Consider the following 13,245-nt stretch of genomic DNA (forward strand, 5'->3'; position numbering starts at 1 on the left):
TGCCCGAGCCGCGGGGGTGGCATCACCCGCACCCTCAGCCGTGTCGCGTGACAGGCTAGGCGAAGAGCGAAGCCGCTTCTTCGACTTCTTGTGCTTCGCCTTACCTGACCCCGAGTGAGAAGACTTCGTCGAACGATGGTGGCGGCTCTGCGACCAGTACCTCGACCTCCCACGGGACAGGGACCTTGAATGGCGCGGAGCTGACTCCTGGGCATCAAGCAACTTTCGGGACCGCTCCCGCAAAGTTTTCGGAGCCATGGCATGGCAGTCGGGCACAAGAAGGGATCGTGGTCGCTTCCCAGGGAGTAAAGACACTCGCGCGGGGACAAGCCTTGCAAAACTTGAAACCGGGCATCCCTATACACCAGGAGTCAAAGACTCAAGAGAACAGAGACAAAAAGTCCCAAAAAAACTCAGTCAAAAATTGACTGGGGGTACTGCTCTCTCCAGATCTACGCCTGCTGGCGCGGAAAAAGAAAAAACTGACATCAGCGCGCAAGGGCGGCGTCTAAGTAGCTGCCGTGACGTCATCCCAGCGATCATGACGCCTATGACGGACACGGAGACGCACAATGCCACCTTCCAGCGTGCGGGGTACTGCTGACTAAAACTTTCCGGATCCAGTCTGATGCCTGGGGGTAATTCTAAGGTAAGGAATCTATCACTAACGTGTCTCTTTCAGATACTGTCCTCTGATACTGCCCAACTGCTCGGCCACTCTACCACAAATAGAGAGTAAGGCTCTATTTAACTTTAACCTCTGCCTACCTCTTGGGTCACCTGAACTCTATACATACTATCTCATTTTGGTGTAGTATATATAGAGCCAGTTTCTTACATTGGTTAATCAGTGGTGAGATACACAACTTGCATTTGTTGGACTACTTGGTTACCACCTGATTACACCACAGAACTCGTAAATTGCCTTTAGAATTCTGATTTTTTCAAACTGGCATTTTTGCAAAACTACTAAAAGTCTTGTTAGGGCCTTGCTTAAGTCCCTTTAGAATTTAAGAAAATAAAAAGTCATTGTAGTCAAGGGTTAGAACTTTTTTTGTGTTAGAATGTCTCAAAATAGGAACCCAGCTATTAGTGAAGATAACCATAATGACATACAGGGCATGGTTGAGGAGCTTGACCTCACCCCTTAACTTCACTTGTCTTACAATGAAGTAAGGTCCTTATGTAAAGTTAAAAATATGCCAATGGGCCCTCACCCAACCAAACAAAAGCTCCATGAGCTGTTGGCCGAGTATTCAAAGGCCCACCCCTCTGAAAATGGTGATGACCAGTCAGAGGCAGAAGGAGGTGAGGGGGATGGAGAAAGGTACCTACCTCCACCACTTCCTAGGGAAGAAGGGAACCATGTTCCCTTACTTCCAAGAATCAACCCATGGGGACCTAGACGCCACAGAGGTGATTCAGGTTCCGGAGAGGACATTGAGGACAGCCTCAATGAGGAGGACAGCCTTTTAGCAAGGCTGGCCAAAAGACTGGATCTAGAGTCCAGACTCCTGGCTCTAGAGAAAGAAAGAAAGGAGATGGGTGTAGCACCCATCAACAGTGGCAGCAATCAAAATAATAAGGATATAGAGCAATCTTATGATCCTAAAACCCAAAGGGATTTTCCCTCAATTTGAGGTGGGTGATGACATCACTAAATGGTTCACAGCCTTTGAGAGGGCTTGTGACATGAGAAACGTGAAGAAACCTCTCTGGGGGCACTCTTGTGGGAACTGTTCTCTGGTAACTGCAGAGACAGACTCCTGACCCTCTCTGGGCCAGATGCTGGGTCTTATGACCTCATGAACAGAACTCTGATTGAGGGATTTGGGCTCACAGCTAAGTTGTACAGAATTAGATTCAGGATGGCTCACAAAACCCAAAACCAGGACTGGATTGATTTTCTAGACTACACAGTAAAGACACTAGATGGTTGGTTAACTGGACACAATATGCATGACTTTACTGGAATTTACAACTTGTTTATGAAGGAACATATTTTAAGTAATTGCACGAATACAAAGTTACATCATCATTTGGTAGACCTTGGTCTAAGTTCTCCCCAAGAATTGGGAAAAAGGCAGACCACTGGGTCAAGACTAGAGTGACTAAGACAACCACTGGGGTGACCAAAAGAAAGGGGTTACAAAACCTCCCCAGGAAAAGGTGGTGAGAATACCCAAAATAAAAAGTCAAGAGTCTTCTAAAGTTCCCCAAAACCCTGCACAGGGAGGTGGGTCCCAAAACTCTTCCCAAAATGGCCATAGATATAGGGGGATAACTTTGATCCTGCAAAGGCCTGGTGTAACAACTGTAAGAAGTTGGGACACTTAACTGGAGATAATGCTTTCCCTGGCAAAAAGGCCCCATGTCCTACAGCTACAGCTACAGCTACTCCTAATGTAGCAAGTCTCCAGATGGGATCAACAGTGTGCCCAGAGCAAATCAGGTTGTACACTGAAGCAGTTCTAGCGTCAGATGGGAAAGTTGAGTTTGCCACTATAGCTCGGTGGGGCCACCCAACTTAAAGACGTACATACAATACCCTTGGATTGATGGAACTAGGATAGAGGTTCCGAAGGATACAGGTGCCAGTGTCTCTATGGTGAGAGACACACTGGTTTTGCCTGAGCAATACTTGATTGAGTGTACTTACCCAGTCACCAAAGTGGACAGTGTTACCACTAACCATGCTATAGCTATGGTGACATTAGACTGGGGGGGGGGGTTACTGGCCTGAAACAGGTAGTGGTCTCTCCAAAGCTACCAGCTGCATGTCTGCTTGGCAATGACCTGCAAACCTCAGCCTGGGCTGAGGTTGAACTACAAACCCATGCAGCAATGCTGGATATCCCTGAATTTGTGTGTGTAAAAACAAGAGCACAGAGCAAAAGGCAGGGTGAAAAAAAGTGTTGGGAGCCTGAATGTATAGCCCAGCCTTCCAAGAGAAAATATTAGTAGACTAGGCAACCAGCTTCTGTTCAGCAAAAGGATCAGGACCCCTCTCCTCAGGGAGAGGACTTGGACACCCCAGAGGAAACTGAGCCTATGGAGCTTGACCCTTACCAGGTTGAACTCTTGGGCCCAGGGGGACCCTCTAGGGAAGAGCGGTGCCAGGGTCAGAAATACTGTCCCACTCTTGAAAGCCTGAGGCAGCAAGCTGCTTCAGAAGCAAAGGGAGTTGTCAGTGGTACCCACAGAGCTTATTTGGAAGAGGGATTACTGTACACTGAGGCAAGAGACCCCAACCCAGGAGCCACCAGAAGAGTGGTAGTGCCACAGAGGTACAGGGAGTTCCTCCTAACTTTAGCTCATTACACTTCCCTAGCTGGACATCTGGCCAGACCAAGACTTGGGAAGGGCTAGTTATCCACTTTTACTGGCCTCAGGTGCACCAAAAGGTGAAGGAGTTTGTCAGCTTCTGTGTTACCTGTCAAGCCAGTGGCAAGACAGGTGACGACCCAAAGGCCCCCTGATACCACTGCCTGTGGTGGGGGGTCCCTTTGAAAGGATAGGTGTGGATATAGTAGGTCCACTTGAACCACCCACAGCCTCAAGGAACACATTAATTGTAGTGGTAGTGGATCATGCCACTAGGTACCTGTAGGAAGGTGGATACCCGACTATGGTTACCCCAGATTTTTTGTCTAGTGTTTAGCTGGTTTTCGACTTAGTTGGCCTGGGATCCTGCTAATCAGGGCCCCAGGCTATCTGCTCTCACTGTAAAATGGACTCCATGTAATCTAGGTACATCTCCAATTGGATATTGGGTCACCTTATGAGCCCCTGTATAGTGTACTATAGGTACCCAGGGCATAGGTGCATCCAAGGCCTACCAGGGGCTGCAGCATATATTATGCCACCCTTGGCTGGCCACCTAAATTGCCGGAACTTGAGCACAGAGCTTGACAAGACCTCGACTCCAGGACTCCTCTGACCCCACTGCAGGACTCCAGCACAGCTGAGCTCCGTGGAAGGCGTCAGAATCCGTGGAACCAGGCAACTTGGAAAGTCTTCAACTTGCTAACAGCACAGCCCCTGAGGCATCCTTGAACCTGTGCACTGGGGACTGAGACACCCCAACACCGAGCTCCACCTGCACCGGAGACCAGCCCTCCATACTCCACGAGATCTGCGTGGGGCCCTTCTGCTTGTGTTCTGCTCGACGCGTTGTCCCGCCAGTTGGCTAGTAGCCCTGTGACGACGATTCCTTTGAAAATCCATCGCTGGTCTGGTTGCTCCAGACTGGCACTTGCTTCCCTGAAAAGGTGAAGTACCTCAGACCCTCCTGGTCTGCACCAGAAGCTCCTTGTGTATCCTGCGTGGGTTGCCTTTGCTCAGGCTTGTTGGCTCCAATCTTGAAGTCGACCCCTCTATCTGCGAGAACCTTCGAGGGACAGCTCCTCTACAGCACCTGGTCGCCCTCGACGCCTCCTGGTCCGCGTGGCTGCAACGACAAGCTTCACATCCGCACCGATTGCTCCTCGACGACGTCTGGTTCCTCCCTGGTTCCACCCGGTCACTGGCTAGTGACCTAGACTCTGTCCCCTCTGCTTTCAGGTCCTCTTCATCCTAGAGCCACCCTTGGATCCACCCGGACATCTTCCTCCCGGTCACCTGCAGCATCTTCTTCCAAGGCTCCATAGGAATCAACGAGAAATCCCGACACACTGACACCTATGCACCCGCAGCCCGTGGGTGAGGTTACGCGAGTACTTCGGTGCTCCTGTAGGGATTGACTATCCTAGTGTCTAGTTTTGTTAGTTGTACATTCCTAGTTAGACCGGAAGTGTCCTAAATCTTCGATTACTTACCTTTAAAGTTCCCATTGACTTTCTATTGACTCTCGCGTGAGTGTACCGACACTGCACATGCAGCCTGTGGGCCTCCTACTCCTAACCTTAGGGTCAGACAGTGTAGCCCCAGCAATTCCCTAGGCCCTAGGCCTGCTCCTTTCTCAAGTCGTGGTTCTTATACCACTTACTTAGTATATGGTTTTACGCGCCCCTAGGGCCTAACTGTAAATTGTGCTATTTAAAGTATTTCTAAGTGTAACTTATGTGCTTTTGCCTCTGACCTCATAAAGAGTTCAGAGGAGTGTGTTAGTGAATAAATACATATATATTTTATATATATCCAGTGTGGTGTCCTTTCATTTGGTATTCAAGGGGTTACATATGGTAAAACAGCTGGCTTTACACGCCCTCAAGAGTATTTTAGCCTACGACTGTTCTGTCCACGCTACTACTAGGATAGGTGGTCTATAAGGTCTACTTACAACCATCACCATAAGGGTTGTTTGGACTGGTGCAAGGTGCTCACTAGAATAGTGAACATCATATACCAGGCCAACTTCTCACATTGGTGTGCAGCGGTTGGGATTAGAGCTTGCTGTTGTTATACCACTAGTAATTTTGAGATATCATTTGAAAGATCACACAGGTACCTGTAGGTACATATAAAAACAAGTCTTAGTATACTTAAGTTCTACTGAACTTAGCTGTTGTAGAGCCTGGGCCTAGCACACCCTGACTACAACTCCTAGACAGGTTCTGTAGAAAAACACAGTGTAGGTAGGTGCAACACTCCACCTCACTAGAAAACATGTCTCAGACAGTGAACCCCAGTGGTTCTCTGCCTGCAGAAGTAGATCCCTTGAGGACTGCTTCATGATATGAAGCCTTAGCCTTCCAAGAATTGAGACAATTGTGTACTTCTAGAAGGCTAAAACAGGGTTCAAACCCTACCCTCAAATTCCTAGTTGAGCTCTTAGAAGAGTATGATGCTCAAAAGACACCTGACTCAGGTGCTTCAGGTAGCTCAGATGACGCCCTGCCCTCCACAGAGGATACCACTGATACTATAGTACCAGAAGAGGTAGAAGAGGTAGAGGAAGATGATTCTGATCCTGAGATAAACAGCCAGGTCCCAGTCAGAAGACCTAGCCAGGCTAACTTAAGCATACATGGGAGTCAGTATGGGCAGCCCTCATACAGACCTCCAAGTGGGCTTAACCAGAGGCAGAGAAGAGGGAGATCCCACTCCAGGGACTCTCTCCACTCTCAGGCTTCAAATGGCTCCCATGGCCCTGCTCAGAGAGGGATGACCTCCCCTCAGAGAAGGGAACATGAGGCCAAGATGAAAGAGGCTGCTCTTAGGATTGAGAGGCAGGAACTAGAAGTTGCCTTGGCCAAGGAGAAGATTGCCCGTGCTAGACAGCATAGAGAGAGTGGGTTAGAACCCACTGGTGGCAGCAATATCCCTAAGGATAACGACAGGTCCTATGACAATAGACACCTGAGTAAGATTGTGCCCACCTACAAGGAAGGGGATGACATCCACAAATGGATAACTGCTTTAGAGAGGGATTGCAAAGTACATCAGGTACCCCAAAGTCAGTGGGCAGCAATCTTCTGGCTCTCCTTTTCAGAAAAAGGTAGAGATAAGCTCCTCACAGTTAGTTATGAGGATGCTAACAATTACACTGTCCTGAAGAGTGCTCTGATTGATGGGTTTGGCTTAACCACTGAACAGTACAGGTTGATGTTCAGGGATACCCAGAAGACACAGACTCAGGACTGGACTGATTTTGTAGATTGTGCTACTAAGGCTCTGGAGGGCTGGTTATTGGGCAGCAAAGTACAGGACTTTACAGGATTGTATAATTTGATTATGAGGGAGCAGATCCTTAGTAATTGTCAAAACCAGCTTCTACACCAGCACCTGGTGGACTCAGATCTGACCTCTCCACAAGAATTGGGTAAGAGGGCAGACAAATGGGTCAGAACCAGGTTTAGGCCTAAAAATCAGGATGGTGATCAGAAGAAAGATTCTACCAAGCCTCAAGAGAAAGGTGGGGATAAATCAAAAGACAAGTCCTCCACAGGGCCCCCAAACTCCAATCGTGGGGGTGGATCCCAAAATACTTTCTCTAACCAAAAGAAACCTTATTGCCATGTCTGTAAACAGCCTGGCCACTGGAAGACTGACAGCAGTTGCTCAAGGGCCAACAATAAGGAGAACATTCCCCCAAGTAATAGTCCCAGACCTCCTGCTACTATTAGTAGTAGTCCCCCAGGTGGTGGGAGTGCCCCCAAGAATTTGGCTGGGTTTACTTTGGGAACTCAGGTGGACTCTGGCCTAACCAGGTCCCCTACCATAGCTACTCTTGCCTGTGAAGATGGCATGGGGTTTGCCAACTTCACTGCTTGTCCCAACACTTTGAGCAAGTGCAGACAGGAGCCCCTCATCAATGGTCAGAAAGTTGAGGCCTATAGAGACACAGGGGCTAGCATCACTATGGTGACTGAGAGTCTAGTCCCCTCAAGGCAACTTTTACCTGGAGCCACATACCAGGTGACCAACATTGATGGAGTACAGAAAGATCATCCCATGGCAGTAGTTAATCTTAGCTGGGGAGGTGTCACTGGCCCCAAGAGAGTGGCAGTGTCTACAAACTTGCCTGTAGATTGTCTACTGGGGAATGATCTGGAAATCTCAGCCTGGGCTGAGGTAGAACAAGAAACCCATTCTAAAATGGTAAATCTCCATGGAAAGGTTAGTGGGCCTGTAATGGCCACAGCCCCAGCTCAGGAGATCCTCCCTGAAAAGGTTGGTAGGGCTGTGCTGGTCTCAGCCCAATCTCCAGCAGACTCCTTCCCTAGACAGATTGACAGGGCTGTGATGGTAACAGCCCAAACCCAAACTGAGTCCCTTACTGAAAAGGTTGGTGGGGCTGTGATGGTCACAGCCCAAACTCAAACAGATTTTAGTGTTGTGAAGCCTGAAACTATGGATCACTCCACTCAGACAGAGAGCATTTGGGAGGAAGAAAAGTCTCCCTCCCACCAGACATTAGGTGAGAGTCAGCCTCCTCAGGGAACTGACCCTACCCCTTGTGAAGGAACTGCCTCAGAGCTAGTCAGGCCTAGCCTGGCAGAGCCCCTGATGTCAGTGGATCCTTCCAAGGTGGGACCCAGTCTGGAGCAGGTAAACTGCCCCTCTCTACCCTGCCTCAGTCAGCCCAGGGCTGTAGAGGTCAGGAAGGCCAGTGGACCCCAAAGGGCCCCCTGTCCACAAGAACTCCCCCCTCAGCAGATTAGGGGCACCAAAGCTAGCAGCCCTAGCAAGGTGAACGTTTTTAAAACTCCTGAGGGATCTCCCTTACTCTTAGTTAGGAACCTCCCCCAGATGGACACTGTTGGGCACAGCCAAATATGGGACCCAAAGGACCCAAATCTGACCTGTCCCTCCAGTAAGCCAACAAACGGGACCCAGCCTCCAGCTGTAGGCAGCCAGAGGTTGAGCCTGAGAGCACAGTGCAACTCAGTCATGGAAAGAAAGGCATCCATGGTGGATAGTGATTGGAGGAAGCTGAGCCCTACATTAGTGGAGCCTCACTTCAGTACTCCATCTCAACACCAGCCTTTTACTTTGCCAAAACACACCACAGGTAGAGATTCCTTATGGTGGAGACCCTCTGATACCCTTAGGGTGAGGGATTGCTTAGTGGACCATGAGACAGGGGGTAACCATGCTAGTGTAGGTACTTCCTTATATGGCCACTTAGGCAATATATGCTTACCTGGTCAAGGATAGCCTTATCTCCTTTCGTTTTGGGGTGGGGTTGTGTAGGAAGGTGGATACCGGACTATGTTTACCCCAGATTTTTTGCCCAGTGTTTAGCTGGTTTTCGACTTAGTTGGCCTGGGATCCTGTTAATCAGGGCCCCAGGCTATCTGCTCTCACTGTAAAATGGACTCCATGTACTCTAAGTACATCTCCAATTGGATATTGGGTCACCTTATGAGCCCCTGTATAGTGTACTATAGGTACCCAGGGCATAGGTGCATCCAAGGCCTACCAGGGGCTGCAGCATATATTATGCCACCCCTGGCTGGCCACTTAAATTGACAACTGGCTGATCACTCAGCTGGGGCAAGGCCGTGTAATCACCCCTTGCTTAGGTATAGTATCCCTATACCTGCCTTATATATAGACACATAATAACCTATAAGTCACTCCTATGGCAGGCCTTAACAATCCTGGAGGCAGAGTGCTTGGTTATGTGTGAGATGGCGCTCTAGCATGAGCTGAGCCTGTCTGCAGCTTTCGGAACCATGTCCTTATAGCTGTTCTATGATATTGCCATACCATATACTCTTAAGTGCATTATAATCCTCGCAGTTGAATGCTAACTTTGGTTTGGCTTTATCTAAATATGTTGTTAAATGTGTCATACGCTTTGGAATACTACCCCCTCGCCAATTCTGGCGACGGGGGTAGCATTCCACCCTTCTAGAGGGAGAAGACATGTTGAAACTACTGTACCCGGTTAAAGTTAACCAGAGCCCCAGCATCACAAAATGGATGCTGTTGCCACAGACACAAGTCTGACCTCCTGCTGCTGGGAGTCCTTCCAGTCAGGGCGGCTTGGACAATAGGTTTCCTGCCTGGGGAGGTGCGAGCACCACCCCAGACAGGACTTCGTGTATTGGGACAGGGAGGGCTGAATAGAAACAGACACTGCCTGGAGCACTCTAGGTGCTCCATGCATACCCCAGTTCAAACCGGTTGCTGGGGCACTCCAGCCCCAGCTCTGGCGCAAAACTGCACAAAGGAAAGGGGGTGTAACCACCCCCCTTCCTGGTCCCACCCATAGGAGGGACCTAGTGAGTAAACCAGCCCCCTTTAGTACTATAAAGATAGGAGCTGACCCAGGAGATTTTAGATTTGATCCTGAACTGAAACTTGAAACGAAACTCTGGATCCTTCGACATTCAACCGACTTGAAGACTGAAGAATCTCCCTTGTGGCCAAGGAGTGACCACCCTGGGAAACCAGGCACCATCCAACAACTCAACGGCTTGCTTTTTCCCCGTTCCCGCCGGAACTCGAGCGCAGAGCTTGACAAGACCTCGACTCCAGGACTCCTCTGCACGACTCCAGCACAGCTGAGCTCCGTGCAAGGCGTTGGAATCTGTGGACCCAGGCAACTTGGAAAGTCTTCAACTTGCTAACAGCGCAGCTCCTGAGGCATCCTCGTAGCTGTGCACTGGGGACTGAGACACCCCGACACCGAGCTCCACCTGCACCGAAGACCAGCCCTCCACACTCCACGAGATCTGCGTGGGGCCCTTCTGCTTGTGTACTGCTCGACGCGTTGTCCCGGTTGCTGGCCAGTTGGCTAGTAGCCCTGTGACGACGATTCCTTTGAAAATCGATCGCTGGTCTGGTTGCTCCAGACTGGCACTTGCTTCCCTGAAAAGGTGAAGTACCTCAGACCCTCCTGGTCTGCACCAGAAGCTCCTTGTGTATCCTGCGTGGGTTGCCTTTGCTTAGGCTTGTTGGCTCCAATCTTGAAGTCGACCCCTCCATCTGCGAGAACCTTCGTGGGACAGCTCCTCTCCAGCACCTGGTCATCCTCGACGCCTCCTGGTCCGCGTGGCTGCAACGACAAGCTTCACATCCGCACCTGATTGCTCCTCGATGACATCTGGTTCCTCCCTGGTTCCACCCGGTCACTGGCTAGTGACATAGACTCTGTCCCCTCTGCTTTCAGGTCCTCTTCATCCTAGAGCCACCCTTGGATCCACGCGGACATCTTCCTCCTGGTCGCCTGAAGCATCTTCTTCCAAGGCTCCATAGGAATCTACGAGAAAACCCGACACATTTTGACACCTATGCACCCGCAGCCCGTGGGTGAGGTAACGCGAGTACTTCGGTGCTCCTGTAGGGATTGACTATCCTAGTGTCTAGTTTTATTAGTTGTACATTCCTAGTTAGACCGGAAGTGTCCTAAATCTTCGATTACTTACCTTTAAAGTTCCTATTGACTCTTGCGTGAGTGTACCGACACTGCACGCGCCGCCTGTGGGCCTCCTACTCCTAACCTAACGGTCAGATAGTGTAGCCCCAGTGATTCCCTAGGCCCTAGGCCTGCTCCTTTCCCAAGTCGTGGTTCTTATACCACTTACTTAGTATATGGTTTTACGCGCCCCTAGGGCCCAACTGTAAATTGTGCTATTTAAAGTATTTCTAAGTGTAACTTGTTATGTGCTTTTGCCTCTGACCTCATAAAGAGTTCAGAGGAGTGTGTTAGTGAATAAATACATATATATTTTATATATATCCTGTGTGGTGTCCTTTCATTTGGTATTCAAGGGGTTACATATGGTAAAACAGCTGGCTTTACACGCCCTCAAGTGTCTTTTAGCCTAAGACTGTTCTGTCCACGCTACCACTAGGATAGCTGGTCTATAAGGTTGACTTACAACCATCACCATAAGGGTTGTTTGGACTGGTGCAAGGGGCTCACTAGAATAGTGAACATCATATACCAGGCCAACTTCTCACAGTACCCTGAAGCAATTTCCTCCTCCTGCAGTAGCCAAGGCCCTCATTGGTGTCTTCACCAGGGTAGGGTTTCCTAAGGAGGTGGTTTCAGACAGAGGTTCCAGTTTCATTTCTGCTTACCTCAAACACATGTGAAAAGAGTGTTGACTGCAGTACACGTTTACTACACCCCATCACCCACAAACCAATGGCCTTGTTGAGATTCAACAACTTATTGAAAGGCATGAGTATAAAACTCACTGAGAAACTCAAAAGGAAATGGGATGTCCACTTACCATGCCTGTTTTTCGCTTACATAGAAGTGCCACAGAAGGGAGCAGGGTTTAACCCCTTTGAACTTCTGTTTGGCCATCTTGTGAGGGGACCACTCGGTCTTGTAAAAGAGGATTGGGAGAGGCCTCTCCAAGAACCCAAACAAGGTATTGTGGACTATGTGCTTGGCCGAAGGTCCAGAATGGCTGAGTACATGGAAAAGGCATCCAAAAATCTTGAGGCCAGCCAGGAACTTCAGAAGCACTGGTATGACCAAAAAGCTGCACTGGTTGAATTTCAACCTGGGCAAAAGGTGTGGGTTTTGGAGCCAGTGGCACCAAGGGCACTCCAGGACAGATGGAGTGGCCCTTACCCTATTCTAGAAAAAAAAGAGTCAGGTCACCTACTTGGCTGACCTGGGCACAAGCAGGACACCCAAAAGGGTTATCCTTGTGAACCTCCTAAAGCTCTACAATGAAAGCTCTACAATGACAGGGCTGACATCGCCATGAGGAACAGGAAGCAGAGAGTGAACCTCTCCCTGACCTCCTCTCCTACAGCCCAAAAGATGGGTCAGTAGATGGAGTTGCCTTTTCAGACACCCTCTCTGCCCAACAGCAGACTGACTGCAAGCAAGTCTTACAACAGTATGCTAAGCTCTTTTCCTTGTTCCCTGGTCTGACAAACTGGTGTACCCATGATGTGGACACTGGTGACAGTGCACCAGCAAAAATAAAATCTATCGACATTCAGGCCAAGTCAAGGAAAGCATTAGATCTGAAGTCAGCAAGATGCTGGAGTTAGGGGTTATTGAACCCTCTGAGAGCCCCTGGGCCAGCCCAGTGGTTCTAGTCCCCAAACCTCATCCACAGGTTGGAAAGAGAGAAATGAGATTCTGTGTGGACTATAGAGGGTTCAACTCTGTCACCAAGACAGATGCTCACCCTATCCCAAGAGCTGAAGAGTTGATAAACAAATTGGGTGCAGCCAAATTTCTAATTACCTTTGACTTAACTGCAGGGTACTGGCAAATTGGCATGGCCCCTGGAGAAAAAGAGAAAACAGCAATCTCCACACCGGATGGGCATTATCAGTTCACTGTTATGCCATTTGAGTTAAAGAATGCCCCTGCTACCTTACAAAGGTTGGTAAATCAAGTCCTTGCTGGGCTGAAGTCCTTTAGTGCAGCTTATCTTGATGATATTGCTGTCTTTAGTTCCACCTGGCAGATCTGATCCACCTTGGGAAGGTTTTAAAGGCACTGCAAACTGCAGGCCTAACTATCAAGGCATGCAAATGCCAGATAGGGCAGGGAACTGTGGTGTACGTGGACCACCTTGTTTGTGAAGGCCAGGTACAGCCCTTACAGCTCAAGATCCAGGCCATCCTGGACTTGGCAGCTCCAACCACCCAGACCCAAGTCAGGGCATTCCTTGGTTTGACAGGGTAGTACAGAAGGTTTGTGAAGAGATATGGGTCCATTTTGACTCCCCTCACAGAACCCACGTCCAAGAAAATGCCCCAAAAGGTAAGCTGGACAGTTAGTTGCCAAAAGGCTTTTGACACCCTGAAAGAAGCAATGTGCTCAGCACCAATTCTGAAGGCTCCAGGTGTATGAGTGACTTACCTTCGATA

At 49.3% G+C, this 13,245-nt stretch overlaps 1 protein-coding gene across 2 annotated transcripts in view; it reads right to left on the bottom strand.

The window, feature by feature from the left end:
• Positions 1–13,245, bottom strand: part of LOC144823334 (mitogen-activated protein kinase kinase kinase 6-like) — a 1,091,718-nt gene that overhangs the window by 45,052 nt on the left and 1,033,421 nt on the right. The gene's annotated exons all lie outside the window — the stretch shown is intronic.

The sequence above is a fragment of the Lissotriton helveticus genome, chromosome 3_1, assembly GCF_964261635.1.
Source record: "Lissotriton helveticus chromosome 3_1, aLisHel1.1, whole genome shotgun sequence".
NCBI lineage: Eukaryota > Metazoa > Chordata > Amphibia > Caudata > Salamandridae > Lissotriton > Lissotriton helveticus.